We start from the raw sequence: 19,610 nt of genomic DNA, 5'->3' as shown, positions 1-19,610 counted from the left end.
TCCTGGCCCTCAAGCTGAATTCAGCAAGGAGTTTAGGAAGAGGAGGAAGCTCTGGCTCACGTGCAAGTCATGGGTTCCCCAGGCTTGAGCAATGGTAACGTACTGATGTGTTAGGGGGAATTTTGCCTGATAAAAAGACGTAGAAAGAGCCACAGGAAAGTGCCTGCATGTATCAGTAAGTGCCCAGTTTGTACAGGGCTAAACCAGAGGAGCAGCACACGGTGAGCTGGACAGCCAGTGCTGTGCGCTGACAGAGCTGGGCACGTGGAAACCTCTGTTTCCAACCAAAAACATCTGTTTGTCCTTGCCACTAAAAATAACAATAGAATTTATTAGAGACCAGATCTGGAAGGTATAAATCCATTGTTTTATTGCTGACCTCAGGCAGTTGTGTATATATGTATGAGAGTGTATATATATATTATATATAGATCATGTGTGGGTGTACAGATGAGTATCTATACCTGTACTTCCAAAGTCAATTGTATTTATGAAATACTTGAAGTGGTTCTGACCTTTGCTAATTAACATTGCACTTACAGGTAAATGTTCATATACATAAACTGCACTTCCAAATCTGCTGATTTTTGCCTTAGAAAAGTAGCACCTGCCAATTATATCACTTCTGAACCAGGAGGGTGACCAGAGGCGCTCAGGGACTGTGTTGTAGGGAAGGTTGTTGGTTCAGTTGAGGTGGGCTGTGCCTGCGGCACGGCCACAGCGTTTGTGCCCTGGGTGCCTCACAAGCAACGCTCGGGGCCCTGGACACCCTGGGTGCAGCAGAAGGAAAGTGAGAGGTGGCTTTTGGGGGAGAGCAAGGGCATCGTTCATGAAGAAATACTATGAAAAGGCTGTATTTCTTATATTTCAACCCCCTGTTTAATTCACTGAGTACTTCTGAAATGCATTTCTGATTTTCCTATCTTTTGCCTTTCCTGCACCTCTCTGGCCCCGTGTCTCTTTTATTTTTCATTTTTCGTAAGATTCCCCTGTCACCCGACCTATGATTCATGGCTTGGCTCTCTTGCTGACATCTTCCTCTTTTCTTCTTACACAGAGGAATCGGCCCAGTGGCCAGCCAGCTTTCTGCAGGCCATGGCCAAGGACTTCTTGCTCAACATGGGACCTCCAGATCAGTCTGGGAACAGGGGATTAGGACCCTGTGGACGCCTAAGCAGATGGATATAGCTACCTTGAACACGTGGTCAGATGAATGTTTATAGTACGTGTCTCTGGGTGGATGCATGTTTTTGTGCATGTGTTGCATGTAGAGATCGTTATTTGATGACTGCCCTGCTGTTGACCACTCTGAACGATGTCTCCTCTGTTCCTGTGCCTGATGCATGTGTACATGTGTGCACGGAGGATGCTCTGTCTTTGTGTCTGTGTCTAATGGGATAGCCGGCTGAAATTTGGACCTTTGCTTTCATGTGAAGCATTATCAGATCATTCTTTTGCTGAACTGGTTGATCTGATTAGAGGTGGCTTAAAAAAAAAAAAAGGAACAGGTGGCAGACATAAATACACAGCTGTGCATTATTGCTGATTTTATTGCTGTTTTATAATGTTGTCCATGGTTATTTTACAACAATTTTCTCTATTCGTGACATTGCTGTAAATCTCACTGTAAAATGGCCCTAATGTGCAATGAATACCATTAAGCAAAATGGAGAAACTTAGGGAATCACTCTTTTTGTGATGAAGAGAGAGAGACAGAGAGAGATGCAGCTAGAGGAACAGAGGAAAGCCATGGGGAAAGAATTAAGGGACTGAAAGGCTTGTTATGTAACAAGGGTAATTCTCTGCATGTGATGCCATAAAAGCATCTCAGGAGGAAGCAATAGCTCGTTTGACCCACTAGATGGAGATGGAAAGAAGCATTTTCTGCATGATGACATTCCTGGTAGCTGCCTGCTATGCTCTCTGCTTCCTTATTGAATGGCTTTTACTTACAGTATCTTAAGCCTATCCTTAAAGCAATTACAAGATTTCTCCAGAGTAACATTTGGCATGCGTAGGCTATATCTAGGCTTTTAGCACTGGCTAATTTGCCTGGCCTGATTATTATTTTTTTTTTCTATAAGTTCCCATTTATATTCATGGTCAGTATCTATTGTAGTTACAGGCTTTTCCATACAAAAGGCACCTCATTCTTTTCTTAATTTTATTGCGAATTAATACAGCTTCTTGTATGTCAGCAGGATGAGGCTAGAGAATTGGAAATACTTTTCCCTCTGAAAATCAATACCTCGGTGCCTCTTTCCATCATGAACTTTGCTCACTTCTTTAGTACCTATAGAGCCTCTTGGGGTCAGGTCCTCTGGCCAGGACTGACTGCACTACAGAGTTTCCACCGCTTCGAGAAGTTCAGCACCAGTGTGTGCTCCAAGCCCAAAGCAAATCTTGGAGCTGCTGTTTGTGGAAGATGTCAAAACGTTTGAAACGTTTCTGTGATACGTTCACCCCCTTTTTCTAAAACAGGTGATTTTGTCACAGAATGAAGCCAAAATCTTACAAATGCCTCAAAACCATAGATTCTGGTATTGAGTCAAAAAAACAAAAACCAACCCAGACCTCCTGACACGTGGTGTTTCTGAGAGAAGGTAGCAAGGATGCTCTGCAGCTGGGAGTGCGGGGATGCCCGTGCCATGGCAGTCTGCATGCTGCTTTTCCAGATGTTCAGCTGCCCGCCATGGAGACTGGAATCCCAGCTTAGCTAGCAAAGCCTGAAGAAAACAGGATTCCTGTTCCTCTTGGATTCCATGCCTACAGACCCACCGTGGTGGAAGCTTACAAGATATTTCTGACAAAATTTTGGATTCAGCACAACGTCATCTTGCACTGGTGCATTGTCTTACAATTTCTGACCAGTTCTGCAGTGACTGCTATGGGATGTGGGGAATGATTCACTGAGTACCAGAAAGTCATGGAGTGTCTTCTGTGGTGGGAGCTGAGCGTCCTTGCACTGCTCAGGAGGTGAAACAGTCTTTGCCATAGTTCATGAGAATCTCTTACGTTGAGATTTAGCTAACAGAAACCACTGTGCAGCTGGGGCAGGCTGAGAGCCTGCAGCGGCGAAGTTGAGGCAGCTCTGCTGAGGGATGGGGAAGCGCAGAGCTGCTGCAATTCATTTGCCCCCTGACTGCATGACCATAACTTGAGCGCTAGGCTGGCTTACCGTGCCCTTCTGCTGTGCAGTAAGCTGTATTCCTGCTCTGTACCTGCTCTCTGGCTTGTAAAGGCTGTGATGGCTGAGCACAGAAAGCATGCCTGAACATGGCCACGAGTACTATACAGACGTGTAAGAGGGAACACACTGCCCCACAGGGCCATGCTCCAGCTGCTCAGGGTGTGTATCTCCTTGCCCTGTTTGCACTTGAAACACTTGCTCCGGTCTCTTGCAACCCCCAAAGGACTGGCAGCTGCAGAGCAGCACTTACTCTTTCATTCTTTGCTTTTCTTTCTTCTCCTGCTTGTCGCGCACTGCATGGGGCAGGGATGTGCCTACAGATTTCTGCACCGCTCAGAAGCCATCCCTTTGGAAACGTGGGTCCCAGGGCTCACCGCGTGCCGCATCTGCAGCTCCAGGGCCTTGTGGGGCAGTACTTGAGACACTCGTTCAGCTGTTTGCTCAGTGTTGCTGTCACATTTCTTCGAAGGAGCGAGATCAGAAAGCACTTCAGCAAACTTCCCTCTATACACCTAACTTCGTGAATCACTTTCCAGCCTGCCAAATGTCAGCAATGTGAATGGGAGCTGTAAGGCTCGGGGCTGCTCTTGCTGAGAAGCTTTCCCACACAGAAGGTTTGGCTTCCACAGAAGCCTTTGGGTGATTTTTAGCAGGTGGTGATATACTGGATGCCAGAGTAAATGCTCTAACGGGCTGCTCTAGGGCTGAGCTGTGTAAGCTGCACGAAGGAGTGAAGTAAGGAAGTGCAAGCATCAGACTTCCAACTAAATTGTGGCCACAGTTTAGCAAGGGTGGGGGATTTGTCCTGCCCATGATCAGGAAATCTCCATTAGGAGAGGAATGGGAATGGGGCTTGATTAGGTGGAATTTCCTGTGGGCTGGAATGCTGCCGAGCTGCAGTTAGTGCAGCTACCCCTCCCTCCCCAGTGCCTGGCTCTTAGCGTGGCTTCGCAGCGTTGTCCCATAGACCACAGCTCTGGGCAGCTGCCCTGGCTGCTTGTCCCCAAAACTGCCTCCGGAGCCTTTCTGCAGTTAGCAATCTGCTTTAATCCCCCAGGAGATTATTTATCCTCATAGCAGAGCTCTTGCAGCTGAGACTGTGCCTGGCCTCCGTTTTGGAGCTGCCCAAGTGCTTGCTGTAACAGCTGCCTTGGTGGAGGTGAATTTTCAGCTCTGCCAGAAGAGGCTTGCAAGGAAGTTTGCGTTATACTTAGTCATGCTGCTTGGTTCCAGCCGATGTTATTTGTCCCACAAGACCACAAATGCAAAAATCACTTACAAACGTGTAAAAGCCCCCAAACCACTGAGCACCAGACAGAAACACTCTTTTACAAGCCACTGATTGCTCCAAGGGTCCCTCTGGCATTGAAAGCCCTCCATTTGTTGGCCTTCTGTAACCAAATACACAAACTGTGTCTCTCAGGTGGCAGGGGGAGTTTGTTTCCAAATCTAAGTGCTGTCGCCAAGAGTGTGTTAGAGCAATAGAAAATAAGTATTTGCTTAAAGAGGGATTACACTTTCCAACTCAGAAACGTGTAAGATTTTTCAAACTGATTGCAACTCTCTTCCTCTGGAGAGGACAAGTGTTGTGTGGCTGTAAGCTGGAGTGGTAGGAAATTGGAGTACGGGTTGTTTGACGATGTTTGAACAATGTTTTTAGAAAACCCACCGATAGATAGCAGGTAGGTCACTGCAAGGGTTGGTCAGGGCTCCCCGGTTCTGCAACATCCCATGTCCCTGCTGGGAACCCAAAACTGCCCAGCATGGGGAACGTGCTGCCCCAGGGACCTTTCGGAGCATCTCTGAGGGGCGTGGCTGCACGGATGCTGTGGGTGAAAATGAGCAGTGCTCTTTTGCTGGTGCCTGTGCCTGCCCTGGGATGTCATCCCTGGCTTCTGCGGGAGGAGTAGGTGCTTGTATACCAATAGGAATTGTGTCTGTGTAATAGGCATGGGGCTGCAAAAGGTGGATTGCTCAGCTCATTTTCTGTATGTGAAAGGCCATAGCTTGAATATGAACCTAATCCTTCTGTTTGTTGGTGTTCCAAATTCCCATTAACTAGTATTTTATGCCTTTTATTTCTGTAATACAAATGAGTGGGTGCTGAGAGCGTTCTCGCCCCCGCAGTGAAGACACGCTCCCTGTTCCTGGCACAGCAAAGCAGGCAGCACGCGATCCTACGGGGCTGGGATGAGGAGGGGAGTCCCTGTGTGACGAGAGCAGAGCCCAACATCTCTCCTGTGGTTAAATGAGTAGTAGGACTCTAACGGGAAGAGTTTGGGACAGCTGGTATCGTGTGTAGGAAGAATTGTGAGGGTGGAAAATGTTTTGTGAGATCGTGGAGGGGAGGGGATGATCCCTCGTGCGTGATGCAGCAGGATGGGAGCCGTGCTGTGGGCACTCCTCTGCGTGGGGCTGGCCTGAAGGAGGTCTTGAGCAGCAAAGCTTGCACCTGCTCTACTGAAGGAAAGGCATTAGAAAGGGGAGCCTGGAGGTCTGTTTGACCTCCAGAAGTGGCACAAAGACACCGTGGTTTGTTCCCCTCCATGCGGTGACAGCTTTCTGAGCTGGGGGGCACATGACCCTGGCCACCTTTAACATCCCCAGCTGTGACAGAGGCAGAGGTAACGTGTTTGTCGAAGGATCTGGCTTTCGCGTGTTGTACACCCATGTATCTATTTCAGGGTAGAGCAGCTTCATTTAAACTGCCTGTAAAGATTAAATTATATTATTCTCTTAACATGACAAGAGGGTGACAGACTCTGGTTTCCCTGCACAATGGCACACAGCGAAGCGGAACTCGGAACATGTACCTGCTCCCTCCCAGGGAGGAGCGTATCAATCGAAGAGCTGTGTAATGCATTAGAAGGATGAGGAAGCGTGGATTAATTTCGACAGCCTGATGTAAAACACGAACATCCCCTTCTCAAGCTAAATTGCAAAGGGGGGTTCTGGGCCTGTCAGGTATCACAGAGCAGGCAGAGCAGGGGGGACTCTACAACACCAAGGGGGACAGAGGGCCAGCAGAGGACCAGCTTTAGGGTTTTTCAGCTTCGTTTTCTTGTCAGCTTCTGACCTTACAGAAAATTAACGCAACTTTGCATACATGGATTCAAATAATCCATTCTATTTTCCAGATGGGAGCAAGAACGGTCCCTTGCTTGGGGACTAGCTGAGGGAATTAAAAGAAATTCGCTTTCCAAATTTTCTCCTTGCCCCTTGGCAGATCTGCATGGGTAAACTTAGATTTTGATGGGAGTTGGGAACTGAAGATCTCTGGGCCTCTTTTTCTTGTTTGCAAAGCAGCATTTCCCTGCCTTACAGAAGTGTGGTGAGAATTCGTCTGTTAAAGATTGTGGGATGCCCAGACCTGGGGGTAAAGAAAAGCCAGACTGCTTTGCAATGGGGGTTAGACAAGGTGAGCCAAGCAGGCTTGATTAAAAGATGGTTAGATGGACGTTCAGTGGCTGGTACTGTAAACGTCAATGCTCAGGTAGAAGTACGTGTTTGGCTTGCGCGTCTGTGTGTTCTCAGTTTTGGAAGGACCCATAGGAACCAGAAACCCCTCAAGCTTTTCTCTGATAATATGGTAAAGTGTCTACTGTGCCAGTTTTCATGTGTGCTGCAGTAATATTTATTGCACTAGGAAGGAACTGTGGAGTTGTGCTGATGGCTTAATCTCCTGAAGCATCGGTGCAGCAGGAAGATCAGGCACTAAGTTAGCTCTGACAGCAAATCCTGCAGGTTCTCATGGCTAATATCAGAGCTCCCATAGGCCTTCTTCTATCCTCTGCTGCTGACTGCTTACAGTTCTGTTACAGGAACCCCGATGGCTGGCTTGTACACGGTGACTGATGCTGGGAGAGGCTCTTGCTCAGCCCTGAAGGGAGCCAATTGCTCCGGGATGCTCTCTCACTAGATGTGTGTTTGATTTGCTCTCAGAAGGAGGCGGGATTCGTCAGGAGGGAAGATGACATTGCTGCTGCTTTCACACCCAGCTTTAAATACGTTCTTGGGAACATCAGACCTTTGTAAGCTTTCTCCCAGGTGAACACATGAAGGTCTGACTGTTCTGCACAATAACCGTAAACCTCCAGAGCTTGGAGCATGAAGCATTTAGAATAATGAGACCTCTTCTTGTATTTCCTTACATGGGGTCACATCGTGACATCAGGGGAATTCGGCTTCAGAACTGGCATCCCAAGGCTGCGCAGCGACTACTGGCTTGACTAAGTAGCTACCAGCAGTACCCGAGAAAGGCAGTTTGTTTCGGAAGGGTGAATTCCTGGGTGCTCAAATCATACACACAACTGCTTACACAAACCATTAGTTATGCTTAGTTCGCTAACAAGATTTATGTGTGTGCTGTGCTAGAGGCAGGGCGGCCGTGCTGGGCAACAACTGCTCGTCTCCCAACAATGGCGACTCGTGCTTTAGGTTAGGTACTGGTAATTTATCACAAAGGCTTGACAAGTTTAACAATGCATCAGGTAGATTTACTCTCACTTTGCGCTTAATGTTCCTCATTCTCTTATGTTCTAGAAATGATCGTTCGGCGAGGTCCGGAGGCTGGGAAGCTGGCTTAGAGGTGTAATGGGACTCACTCGTGGCTATCGTCGAATCTAAAATTGTTCCTTTGAATATTGTCTGCAGCCTTTAAGATGCAGACTGTGAGACTTTAATGCCACCAAAGGGTTTTTCTTGGTAGAGAAAAATCTTCCTCTTGATATTCAGCAGTTTCTTTATGGGGTTGTTTGGTCTCTAGACATGAGAAAATCCTGGCAATTTTGATCATTTGAAGAGAATGAGTAATGCGTAGTGCCTAGTTACAGTGTGTCGCTCTTCAAATCCCTGATTATGCTTTATTTTCTATTATGTTGAATGGAGTGATTCTATTATGGACTATCATTTTCTCTTTTTACTGTGGTTTATTTCAAGGATTCCTGCTGGAGCCCTATCTACAGAACATTTCTAGATTACAATTGACTATCTAAGACTGTTTCAGGAATACTTAATGGGCCAACTCAAATTAGCCAATCTGAAGAAGTGAATTTTGTCCTTGAGAGCTATCTGAACACATGCCATTCTGCAAGCAAAGGGAAAAGGCTGCCTGCTGTCAGGATTTCAGTAGGTGTCAGTGTGGATTTTAAGCTGGATGCTCAGCCTGTGTATTAAAGGTTCTTTTCTCTGTGACTTATCACAGTCCTGTGCTCAATTATCAGCCCGTGGTTCAATTTGACTTCCTCCTTCTGTACTCTGCCAGGAGATTGCCGGTGATAGGTGGTCACTAACTTCGAGAACAGACCCAGGACAAAAAAGGGGTCTTAAGCCTCTACAAATCCATGACCCAAATATCCTGCCTGTGTAGCTGGGGGCTGTAACAGCGTCAAACATCTGGCCGAGGCACACAGGGAGATACTGCACGCCCATCCCGGTGTAACCCTCAGTGTCCTTATCTGGCAGGAAAGGGCAGGTCGGCTTGGGGAGATCAAAAGAGCTCCTCTCATCCAGCCCATCAGCACTTGGGCTGGCTCTGATTGCTGTTGAGAGCATGTCAAAGGTAAACACGAGAACAAATAGGCAAATAATGACCGAGAAGAAAGGTGGGCTGCCAGTGGGTGGCCGGCTGGTCTTCAGGGAATGATATCCAGGACCAGCCTTCACAGGGAGTGTTTTGACAGATGAGAGCAAATGCTGAGCAAGGCAGAAGGCAGCGAGGGGTCTGTTTATGGCAGGAGAGATAGGGCACAGTTGGTGGTGACGCCAGGGGACGAGACGTAGTGACCTAGAAGGTGCTGTGAGTTCCTCAGCTGGTCCTATGCAGGGAAATGGGGGTGGGAGTTTAAAGCAGAGTAGGGAAGTGATTGTGACTTCTTTGAAACTCTCAGCAAAACTAAGTGTGATTGCTACTTGTTTCCAGATTTTGGGCAACATTTCAGCACATTTCTCATTTGTTTGGCTTATCTGGCTCCAATTACTACATTTCCAAAACTTACATGCTACATACGGTTAGGGAGTACGTGGTTTATTGATGGGGCTGGACTCCTGAGCATACGCTTCAAGCTACAGAATTATCTACTTTATTATATTCTTCCTCTGTAGCTTAAGGAAATTATAAAAAGGAAAAAAGCAAAATTATAGGCTGGAGGGATATCTTCCCCCCCAAGTCTTTTTTTTTTTTTTCTTGCTAGTTATTAAATCTTGCAAAGGTTTTAATTTCATAAACTGGATGGATACAGAAATACTGATCCAATAAACTGTCTTTCATGAACAATCTTAAAATATCAAGGAATAATTTAATTTTCCCTCTGCATGGTTTTATTTTTTCTTCTGCCTGTGCGACCTGACTGTGTGTATGTGCGTAGCAGCTGAAAGGTGCACCGAGTGTTTGGAGACTGGGGGAGAAAACAGTTGAAGTGGACCCAAGCCTTTCCCAGGTGGTGTTTGTTTGAGTGGCATTTCTCAAGTACAGAGAGGACCAGGAAGACTGATATACTTGATAGCACCACGCGGAAACCCTCAAGAAATTAGGACAGCAACTGCAGAGAGCAAGGAGCAGGCTGGCCAGGGCTCTTTATATTAAGTCTGTTACAGAACAGCTTGTGTTAGGCTGGGGGGGAACGCAGGGTCTGCATAAACCTCTGCAGCTCCACCTTACGGCTCTGCCCCATGAGAGGGCATCTGAACAGCAGCCTTGGGACATTTCCCTCTCCTCACTGCTGGCCTGAGCTGCTCTGCATTTGTTGACTGATGCCTTTTGCTCCAGAGATGGTGGATTTAGGATTGGTTTTGGCACCGCATCCCCTTTTTGGTATGGCTTACACTGCGTCTGAAGCGTGAGCTTGTTTGTTTGTTTAAGTGCTTGTTTGAATGAAGATGGAGTTAAGTGCATGCTGAAGGGATTTCCTGATAGAGGATCCAAGTCAGAACTTTGTGATGATAAGTAGGGGGCCGTTACAAAAAACAATAAAAATTAAAAAAAAGAAAGTTAGCCCTTATTTGATAGCAGCCCACAGACCAATGTGAGTGCCCCTCTTACTATTAAAATATTCCAGTGCATTCCCCTGGTTGTGCTTTCGTTGGGAAACAGCACTTTGCAGAGCGGCCTCGATATGTGTACCTGTAAAATCTGTCGTGTTTGATGTTGGCACTTTTCTGAAGACGTGTTTTTCCAACAAGAGCCTGAGTCTGTAACAGACAGCTCAGAGGAAAGGGTGGGCTCCAGGAACAAATACAGCTTTCGTCTCCTCTCTTTGAGGGCTTTGGATCACAAAAAGAAATGTAACCTGGCTGGTCGGCGTGTTTCTGTTCTGTGTTCAAAAGTCTGATGCGGAGGAGACCAAGAGCTGGTAATCAGTACCGAGTTAATTCCTGCCTTCATTGTGGCCGCCTTGTGAACTTCAAAGAAGAAAAGCTACTCTCTTTACACCTACAAGCATAATTTCCAGAGCTGAAGCAGGGTAATTTTCACATGCAAATTCAAGAGGCGAGCCTGCCTTATCTGAGCAGGTGGACACGCTGTTTAATGGGACAATGGCACCTCGCCTTTACTTCCCAGGCAGAGAGCAAGGCAGCAGAAATAAAAGGCTTTCTTTTGCTGTTGTTTTAGAGGAAAAGATGTGTACCTTAACAAAAAGGGAAAATGCCACCTTGCGCTTTGTTTTTATGCTTTGAATTGCGTTGAATGCTGGAAAAAAATAGAATTGAGTTTACCATCTAGAGCTTTCTTTTACATTTCTCATAAGCTGTTGGAGGCATAATGAAGGATTCAAAGACTCGGCAGAAGAACGGGTCAGCTTTACAATTCCCCTCGTTCTCAGGCATTTGAAATACACAGATCTGTGGATGTTAATCCCAACATTATTAATGTAGTGGGAAAAGGGGGGAGCAAACCTATAGTATTTACAGTTCTCACTGTTTTGTTTATTGATATTCTCATTGGGACAGTAATTTCTCCCATTTGTTATTTCAAAAGCCACCTCCTTATCGTATCATAGAATGGCTCGGGGCGGAAGGGACATTAAAGCCCATCTGGTTCCAACCCCTGCCACAGTCAGGGATGCCACCCCCTAGATCAGGCTGCCCAGGACCCCATCCAGCCTTGGTATTGAATATTGGTAGCTGTGAATACTGTTGTGTGTTTTTTTTTTCTTTCTTAAGTTTGTCATCAACTGTAACGGAAGAATTGTTTAGAAGGAATGTTATTTAAAGCAGAGAAGAGTGAGTGCCAGGGCGATAGCTGCCAGTGTGATTTAGGACGGTTGCTTTGCAAGCCTAGGTACCCCTATTAAGTCATCTCAGAAACCACCTGAGATTTTGAGGTGCTCCACCTCTGAGGAACCTTTAGTAAAAGAAACCCTTAAGAAGGGAGGCTGGCAGAATTACCAAAGAGCTGATGAGATAATGATGCCTGTACTCCAAATCTCCCTCCCCTTCCTGAAGCAGCCTCTTGAAGTATTTGGGGTCTGGGTCTGAAAGGTTTGCTTGACACCATTTACACATCAGCCCAGATGCCTTGCTGATGTGAATGACTGCTAGGGAACTTTCTGATGGACCTGTAATGCTGCATAACCCTTGGATGGATAAAAGAGAGCTCTGGAGGGGAGGCGGCACCTCTGGGTTAGTAATATTATCACACATACTTCTGTCACCTTGCTCTTGTGTCAGTGGGCAAGCAACATAGAAACTGCTTGATGCCTGGCTGGGGATGGCAATGCAATAGCCACAAAAGCACTGCGTGGTACCTGGGTGGTCCATGGTCAAGCGAGGCTCTGTGGCCTTTGGTGGACCTGTGTGGTCCAGGAAGAAGCCTGACGAACTAGAAGGCATCTGACTTCTACGTGAGGAACGGTGAGCAGATGCCATGCTTAGGTACGAGGTGAAAGGGAGGCACATCTTGTCTGAAGGCAGAACAGGATGTTCCCTGCGAGCACACGCTAACCCCTGTCCTACTACAGTTTTCAGGGAGCTATTTTTTTTCTCCTTAAATTGCAGATTGTGTTCATGCTTGTGTTTCTGATGAGTATTAACTCACCTCTAGATGTCGGAGTATCTCAGAAAGTCCATTTAATGAAATGCCCATTTGGAAAATCCTGCTTCTGTTGCGATCAGTAACACAACTCCCATTGATTGATTGTAAGCTGAGTTTTGTTTCAAGTCACCGGACAGTGTGGTTGAGTCTCATTGATTTGTGGACTGAAAGTTGAGGCTCCACAAAGGCAGTGGTCCATCCCATATTTAGCTGTCCTGAAAATATCACAAAGACATCATTTTGTGAAGTATGTTATACTCGTTGTCTCTTGACTTTGGTCATGTGAGCAAAAATGAGTACTTGTGTGTAAGCAACTAAATTAAAATTAAATAATGCTTTGGGGGATTTATTTTAGGATTTAGAATAAAATACAAGGGGTTTATTGTATATTCTGTCTCAGCAAGAGGAGACTAAATTTTCTTATGGTCACCTAAAGAGGATACAACAAAGATAAAAGGGTATAATTAAGAGAAGGTTGAACTTAGGCTGAACTCTTCACCAGATTCATTCCCAAGCATGTGGTGGATGCCTCGCTGTCTGAGTCACTTTTAATAGTGCTAGGCTGAACTTTTGTGCGCTAAAAAAATATGCAGTGGCAAAGAGCAACATTGCTCTTCCTCCAAGGGACAGATTCTGTATCCTCATGGTCTTTTCTGCTCATTTCTGAGAATGCCTGGCCTGTTTTGCCAACTGCCTTGTCACAGAACGGCCTCGTCCTGCCTGTCAGGTCTTCCAAATCAGTAGGACAAGGAGGGTATGCTTGTACTATTAGCTCTTGCCAGGTTTTAGATCAAACCTTTCTACCATCTACGTGAAAAAAAATCTCCCTGAAATCTGCTTGAAGTCAGGCTTCTACAGCCAAGCAAACTTGTTTGGCAGTGAATTTAGGATGAAAACCGATTGCTTTTGACAGAGATTAACAATGGTGAAGAAGATCTGTGGTTGTGGAAGATACGTACCTCATAAATCTAGACTAATAGTAATGTTTAAAAGCTTGGACTGAGCACTCACCGGCTGATCAGAGAACAAACCACAAGTGTAGTGTGCAGTAACCAAAAAAGCCGAATGTCAGTAGTAAACAACGTGTTCATACAGCAGAGAAGCTGCACACTGGGAAAACAAGGGAGGAATGTTTCCCCATCAGGGTTAGTAACCACCAAAACACAGGTCCATCCTCGTACGAGGTAACTGCTGCCACGTGCCAGTGGAGACGAAGACCTCCCTCAGTTAGCTGGGCTGTGGGCTTCACCAGGTTTAACATTAGAAATCTGTGAAAAGTTGAGTGAGAAAGGAAGCCCCCCCTCAAAAACAAAGGAGAGGACTACAGGATATTCGTTTTCAGTCCAAGTCTGTCTAAAATCTGTCCAGCCATCAGGATGAATCACGTCAAGTAGTTTTGAAAGTGCCTGAACCCAACCCCAAATTATCCTGACAATCCTAATCCAGCCTACAGACCTTTATTGTGGTTATCGTCTACGTGGCTTCTAGTGATCATCTGTTGTACTTGGTAGCAGTATAACTTCATCACTGTCACAGGGCCTTTGAAATTAAGGGATTTTTACCAGATTGATTAATGAGTATGATCTTCTAACTCAGCTGGGTGCTCCAAAAATCCCAGCCAACGCACAGATACTTGTTTTAATTGCTGTCTTTGTTGCAATACCTATATCCTAGCTTAAGGCATTCTGAGCTTCAATCGTGTGTGTAAAATGCCTTGCCTGGGCTGTCCCCCCTCTATTTTAATTTTTCCTTAACCTCACTGAATTTTGCTGGAAGAGATAATTCATCAGCCTCCCATGCCTGTGAGGGAAGGCTCGGGTATCAGCAGAGCAATGCTGAGGAAGAAACCAGAGGCGGAGAGATTTGGGGAGAAAAAGGAGAACCGATCCGTAGTTTTCTTTGAGCAAGGAGCCAGACTTCAGCAGCAGTTGGCCTTGAATGGACTGGCACGCTGTCTTTCTCAGGAGTTCAAGAAAGGTAATTTATCCCAGTGGGGCTTTTGGATATATGCTTGCAATTACGTTTGTTTTAGCGAAGTGAACAGAATTTGCTCTTTGGATTTTCATTTCCATGCCCGGAGTTTAGAGTTGCAGGTACCACCTGTTAACACTATGCAAACAAAATATAATTGACTCCCGCAGGAATCCCTCTGAAAGGCAGCACCTTGGGATTAAAGTTGCAGAGCCATCTATCTAAAATGATGTGGCAGATTTAATTAACGTGTCTAAAAATACACAGGCTGCAATCAAGCCTTTGCTTCTGCCCGTGTCTGTTCCCTGAAGGGGAATGCAAGTAATTTTCAAAATCTTGGGTTCTGTCAGCCACCTGTGAGTTGAATTTATTGATGCATGAGATTATCATAAAATTAATTTGGACACTGCTGAATTATGAGGTTGAAAACAGGTTGAGAAGTGGTTTCTTACCCAGCTTAAGCAATATGCTGTCAATAATGTTCTTTCAAGCCCATATGTAGAGCATTACTAGACAGCTACAGTTACAAACTGTAAACGCATGGAGATTGGATGCGCGTAGCCCCTTGTGGCAGAGGAAGATCTCTGTGGTGTGGGACTGGGAATGATTTGGAATGACTTGAATCGGAGCCGCAGGTAACTACAGACATCAAACGTATTTCTCTGCTTGCTACTCAGGAGACAGCGTTTTGCTGCAGAGTCAGAAAATGGCACAGCACCGAAACAGCCGAGGCGCCTTCAGTCAATATGTCTACCTGTCTATCCATCGCTTGGGGTTTCAGGCTTTGTATCCACTTTTTAATTAAAATAACTTGTTTTTGTTAAAGCGGTAGTGGACAGTGATGAAATGCAATTTACTCTGTAGTAAAGATTTTAAGGGAAAAAAAGGACAAATAGCACTTCTTAAAGTGCTAACATGGCCCACACAGAAGTTGCTCCCTGTGAACCTTCTTGTGTTGGTACGCAGGGTTGGGTGATGCTCTTTACTGGCTGTTCACAGAGATCCTCGTAGGCTTTAGGGTGCAACAGGGGGCCTGAAGTCAGATATCCTGGATCTGGCTGAATGAAGCCATATTAGTGGTTTTACTCACCAGCCAAGGTAGGAGATTTCAGGTCAGATTGTTCTTTGGTAGAGCTCCAATGAGCTCAGCGAAACTCCCAGAGCGTTGGGCTAAGCTCCCGAGCAGTAACACCCCTTGGAACGGAGCTGATACTTTTCATCCAGAAATCTCAGACCTTGTAGAAATACCTGGGTGGGAATGGGGTGGGGAAATGGAGTGCAGATAACTCCAGGCACTGACATCCCTGGCCAGGTATTAGAAGCCACCCCTGACTTGCTGCACGTGGGGTCCTGTGTGATGGAGTGCCCCTCTGCTGGGAAGGGCGCGAGGGAATTTAGGTTTCAGAACTCGTAACTGAGGCTCTTGGCAGAACCAAGTAGATATTGCTGTTTCTGTTGTGCTTCAGTCATGTTTCAAGGTCATCTTACAATCCAGAGGTCTATAAAAGCCCTTCTGAGAAGCTGAAAATTGGGGATCTGCTGGATTGCGGTGCCTGTGACTCTTGGAAGAAGGGCTGTAGTGCACAGACCTTGTTTCAGCCAGGTTGCGATGCCTGCCTCAACTGCCTGCTGATTATCTGTCTTCATTAGCACAGCAGATGGCTGGCGGTGCCCTGGTAAATCGAGTGGCCTCCCCAGCCATTTTTATAACTACACTTCAGGGAATGGATGTAGGTGCCAAGGTGACTGTTCCAATTTTAAAGCCCAGCAAGATAAGATGATTGAGAAAGCTTTAAATAAAAGCTAACCTGTGGAAATCCCTTCACAAATCATCCGTTTGTGAACTTTTACTTCCTCTTGCATTGCCTTAATCTCCTCCATCAGACAGGCTAAAGAAAGTCCAAGGGTACAAGGAACTATTTTCATTTATACCACCAACTTCATCCACATTAACAGCCGGGGCTGTTTGCGAAGGCCTTCAGCCTGTGTGATGCCCTGTGGTGCTGTTGGAGGGCTAAGAACTGGGCTTCCTTCAAAACAGAGTCAAAAATAATATAAAATAAAAATGAGAAAATGTAGAATATTTCCTTATGATAAATAAAGGGGGTGGGGGGACAGAGGAGAGCCCTTGTGCAAGGCAAAATGCAGACTCATGCCTCTACCTTCAGGCTTCTTTGCAAAGGCCTGTGTTAAATTTTATGATTATATTTTCCAAAGTACGTTTTTGTCTGTACCACTTTCAACAACTTGTGTTTTGTATTCCAGGTTGCAGTCGGCTTGCAGGGGTATTTGAGCGTGTCTGCGAGTCCGTGAACTGATGTACCGAGGTCTGGTGGACTGCTCGTGTGCTGGTACCAGGTCAGGGCTGTGCAGTCAGTATTGTGAGGCTTAATGACTTTGCACAATGTTAAATTGTGCATTATCTGGGAGTCCTGGCTCTTTTTCAAGACCTATAAATAGTCTGGAAGCTGGCCTGCTTTCTTGCTCAGGACTGTGGGCACGGTGCGTGTACACACATGCTTTGCAGGAACTCCTCGCTTCGTCCAGGGTGTGCCATCAGTCGGTCTGCTTTTCTAAAGTGATGGTGGAGAAACCACAGGTGCTTCCCCTGTGCAGAACGGTTTTATTTATTTATTTATTTTTTTTACTGATGAGCTGTTACATAGCTCATTAGTATCCCCTGGGTGTCCTTCCCTCTGACCCACCGTGGTGTAAGCAAGCTGAGTCTTTCAGTGCAGGACTGGGGATGTAAAGATGAGGAAAGTATCCAGGATTGTGACTCAAAGTTAGGAAGAGCTGTGAGATGGAACGGCAGAGCAGGCGCAGAGCTGTGGGCTGGCTGCTGGCCGGGCAGTGATCCAACGGCCGTCTGTCCATCCGTCCATCTGTCTGCAGCAGCCTGAGGCACTGGGCAATGCGCTAGGGCTACCGCCGGCCCCAGTAAATAGGTTCTCAAAAGTGTTTTTATAGCGGACACCGAAGAAGTCTTTTGGACTCCAAAGGAAATGCTGCTTCTGGAGTTTCTCTGTGGATGTTTCTTCCAGCTGGCTGAGGCTGGAGGAAGGAGTCCCTCTGACATGGGCAGCTCTCTGCCGGGCTGTTTCCCTTTTTGTGCTGTGCTCCCCTGGACACCGAAGGCATTTCCGTGACGCAGCTGGTCAGCTGGGAGCTGGTTCATTCCTTTCTGCTCTGATTTAAAGCAGATAACAGTTCTTGCCTGTTGCCAATTATTAGAATGAGTTTTTTCTATTTTGGTCTAATTTCAGGCATCATTTGGAGTTCACGTCACTGACTATTTAGTTCTCTGGAGCATGAGCCATGGGCAGACCACACTTCCCATAAATAACGGAGCTCAGGCACTGAGCCGGGTCCATTGCTGGAGGTACACGATCACCTTCCCTCTCCCATGTGCTGTGAAATGTGTGGCACTGCCTCCGCTGGCTCGAGGCCAGGTGTTGGAGTCCGTTTAGCCATGGCTGGACTTGTTGCGTGTGTTCTTCATCCATCACAGGTCCTGTCTGGACTTGGCAAGCGCCGCCTAGGCCACGGGCAGCAGCCCTGCCAGGTGAGCCGTTAGCGGCTGGTCTCGGCTGGAAGTCTTCTTCCTGCAGGTCTTGAACGCAATTCAGCCGCGCCAAGCAGCAAACTGTGGCTACGCTCACGTGCGTGCAGCAGCAGAAACAGTTTGACACGCAAATCAGAAACGTCACTTCATTTAGCCAACGACTCTTGGCTGAGAAAGACCTGGACTCGTGCTCGGACCTGCAACAAACCAGATGGCTAATGTGGTCATCAGCCACCGCACCGTAATCCCACAGCCAAACTTGGCTTTCCGCAGAGGTCTGTGAACAGGAGTGAAATGCAGAATGTTAAATACAAAGCAAAGCAGAACCACTCCATTATAACCTGCAGTGATGGGAATTCAGTGCTGCTTTTAAGCAGCGGGGTTCTTAACTCCAGGCTTTTTCTATTTGGTTTTATTTCCCAAACCCTGCATTATCTTGTTAGGAGAGACATTATTTGCCTTTGGTAATTTCTCTTCCCTTCCTCAAATCTCCTGCATTTTTTAAACTCACAGTGGGGAGATTAGAATTTATAGTTGTTGGAGCTCTGTCTTTCTCTATTTTTCCCCTTTCCTAATTCTTCAACTCATCATGTTCAAATAGCGCTAATTAAATCTGTTCTTGCTTAAAATGTGGCCCTGCCTTCGGTAGGCAAAATTACAGCTGGACTCTCCCGAAGCTGTGCAACCTTGGCAGTATTTCAGCAGAAGGCAGTGGCCCTACGCTGGGGTAAGCTGGTTGATAGATCCGAGTCAGGCCTCTGGTTATTCGAGTTACGTGCTCTGCTGTCTGTCAGAGTTGGTTAGCTCGCGTGCGAGGTTACATGAGCACCAGCACATTGCTCGTCTGGGTCACCTCAGAGCCCGTGGGATCCCCTGCACTGCCCCTTGGTTTTGGGGAGGGTTTCTTAGTAGGGTCCAGCCCATGGCGGCTGTGTGCTGCACCCAAAGGGGAGAGCCCGTGGATGTAAAAGAGCAAAGCCACTGGCAGAGCCAGCAGTCAGGGTCCCTGCATTATTGCTCTTCGCTGTCAGGTTTATCCCAGCCTTTCAACACCTAGACAATGAAAAATTGCTGGCAGATTCCTGTGCAGGCCTTGCGTGGTCTGTATTAGGAGAAGAGGGAGCACAGCCTGGATCAAGTCTCTGGTGTGGATGTCTCCCTGGAGGTGATATCCCAGCCATCAACAGGTGCTTCCAGCTGGCTGTGGCACTCTTTTGGATTTAGTGGCGTGGGATTTTTTCCCCATGGCAGAGGTTTTGGTACCAGCCTTTGCATTCCTTTCAAAAAGAGGAGCCAGAGACTCTGCAAAGTCCGCAGGAGACTTTGCTGTTGCAATCGACCCATGATACAGCAGCACTCTCAAATCCTGAGATAGATTTGTAATTTGAGAATTCTTCGGAATAAAAGATATATGTACTGTATAAATGCAAGAGATGTCATTATTATTATTGCTAGGTCTGTGCTGAGCAACACTGCTGGGAAAAGATCCCACGTTGCCTTTCTATTCCTCTTGGGATATAGAGTAGGAGACTTGCTTACACTCAAGAAAAACTGCTTCTGTGCCTGCATCTGATTCATGCTGCATAGTTAAATGCCATGGGAAAGCACTTGTAATACAAACATTTTTGTTTATAGGCAGACATTTAATTATCATATTACAGAATTCTCAGGCCCAGCTGCCACATGAGATTTCTGGCTAGGACATTTAACATAAAATTAAAACACAACGTCACATGCCCGTTTAGCTGGAAATCGGAGCAGAGTATTTGCACTTTCCTGTTCTCTGGAAAGAGCTTCCTGGATGGTATTTCTGTGCAGATTAGTCATGAGAAGTTGGTGTGCTCCAAGCTCGA

General features: G+C 46.4%; 1 long non-coding RNA gene across 9 annotated transcripts in view; it reads left to right on the top strand.

The window, feature by feature from the left end:
* LOC121075898 overlaps positions 1-19,610 on the top strand; it is a 210,795-nt gene that overhangs the window by 108,373 nt on the left and 82,812 nt on the right. For all 9 annotated transcript variants that reach the window (XR_005823230.1, XR_005823232.1, XR_005823227.1 and 6 more), the window contains one exon: positions 1,058-1,204. This is a non-coding gene — a long non-coding RNA (uncharacterized LOC121075898). The remainder of the gene's footprint in view (positions 1-1,057; positions 1,205-19,610) is intronic.

Source organism: Cygnus olor, chromosome 11, assembly GCF_009769625.2.
Source record: "Cygnus olor isolate bCygOlo1 chromosome 11, bCygOlo1.pri.v2, whole genome shotgun sequence".
NCBI lineage: Eukaryota > Metazoa > Chordata > Aves > Anseriformes > Anatidae > Cygnus > Cygnus olor.
Note: the sequence above shows the minus strand (reverse complement) of the source record. Positions and strands in the feature narration are given on the sequence as shown.